This window comes from Eurypyga helias, unplaced genomic scaffold (genome assembly GCF_000690775.1).
Source record: "Eurypyga helias isolate BGI_N326 unplaced genomic scaffold, ASM69077v1 scaffold6250, whole genome shotgun sequence".
Lineage (NCBI taxonomy): Eukaryota > Metazoa > Chordata > Aves > Eurypygiformes > Eurypygidae > Eurypyga > Eurypyga helias.
The window spans coordinates 25,549-27,542 of NW_010226182.1; positions in this window are offsets into that span (position 1 = coordinate 25,549).

Below are 1,994 nucleotides of genomic sequence, written 5' to 3' on the forward strand. Positions count from 1 at the left end.
TGGGTATTTTTTAATTACTTTTTGTTATTTTTTGGGTCCCCTGTGCTGTGTGACGACATGTAACACGCCCCTCTGTTTTGCTAGTCCTTGTGCAAGGGGACTGTGCCTGTGCAGACCGAGCCCCGCAGTCGTGGGGAGGGCTGGGGCGGCATTTGCAGGTGCTGTGCCCTGTAGCCCCCACCCTCTCCTCCCCCACCCCATCTCTTTCAATGAGTCTCCAGTAAGTAAGGCCCTGCAAGGGGGGTCAGTTAAATAACGCCGTGACGCAGGACCTGGACACAGGTCCTGGAGCAGAGCTCTGCAGTCCTGCCCCGTGCCCCAGCGCCGCTTGCCTTTCTGTTGTCCACTCTGTTGGTCTCCATATCCTCTCTAAGGGATAAAACTTTCTGCAAATCACCCTTTTTTGGGGGCACATACTAAAATGGCAGTGTGTCCCATCCTCTAGCACTGGAAGGTGCCTGCAGAGCCCACCCAGTGGTCTCCACGGGGGACAGAGCCACCTTCTGCGTAGGTGACCGGGAGGAAGGAGGAAGTTGCTCTCATCTTGGTGGGGATGCCCAGATGATGTTGCTCAGTGGAGGGTTTGCAGGGGCTCCCCACACTTGTCCCTCCTCCCCAGCAGCCAGAGGGGTGCGTGTGGGGGGGGGCGCATAGCAAGGAGAATCCGCTTTCCCCCTTTACTCGTGTTTCCCCCTGGCAACAGCACAACGGAGCTGTTGGCGAAGAACAACTATCTACTTGCTGACTTGCTATATTTTAGCAAAAACAAACCAAAAAAAGTGTATTCACTGAAAAAATATATATATTTCAAGTGTTAAAAAAGACTATGAAAGGGGAGAAAATCTCTTGTGCAAGGCACTTCTGCAAATGTCATCTTAAACTTTTTTTTTCCCCTCTAGCTGATATCTCAAGCTGGGCCAAGCAAGACACGCCGCTTTCTCCTTTGTAACCCGATTGTTGGTTTTTTTTTTGGAAGAAAAACAAAGAAAATAATACAATAAAAACACCTTCATCCAGATCTATTAAAATGGCCTTTTGGGGGTTATAAGCATTATGACAAATTTAGTCCATTTTTGTATAAATAATAGTGTTTAATATGTATTTCCCAAAATAAATGTTTCGAATGCAAATAGGAGGCTTGTTTGGAAACGTCTATTCCCAGCCACGGTGTGATCGTTACTGTGTGGACCCCGTGGGTGACGGGGAGTCCAGAGCTGCTATGCTCTGTGCATGTTGGGGTGAAGGTTTATTTACTCCTAACCCTCTTAACTCGTCCTACGTCGGATATCTGCACCAGCTACTCTACAAAATTCTGGAGCTGCCGATGCTGAGCACCTTGGGCGTCGAGCTGGCGTGGCGTCCGTGTCCTTGCACATCCCGAGGGAGACAGGTGGGTCCCTGAAAAAAAACTGAAGCCGTCTCCACTGCAGTGGCTGGTGTTGCTATTTTCGGGGCTACAGTGAGTTCAAGGGCAGGCAGCAGCTTGCCTCTCGCACAGATGTGGCGTTGGCTTTGCAGGCAGGTGGTCTTCAAAACCTTTTGTGACTGCAGGGCTGCCCTTGGAAGTTGGCTTCACTTTGAGGACTCACCTTCCTGGAAACAACGTTTTTCTGGTGTCGCAGATGAGACACCATCCAGTCTGGTGTTTTAATCTGTGTCTTGCTTGTCTATTGTATTTGCCTCCCCCCAGCCAGTTGAACTCTAAAGCCATCTGGACACGGTCTGGGACAACTGGCTGCAGGTGTCCGGGCTTGCGCAGGCTTGGACCAGATGACTTCCAAAGGTCCCTTCCAATCTCAACCCCCTGGGATTTGGGAACTATGAAAGCAAAACCAACAGGGCGGAAGTTGGGTTGGATTCTTGCAGGTGTGTAGGGCACAGGACAGGCTTATGTCCATTTTTCTTTGGCTTTTCCGCTGGCACCTGGTTTCAGCGCAGTGTATCATCCTGTCTTGAACCGCATCCAGTGAGGTGTGCAGTGAAGTTTGTCGATG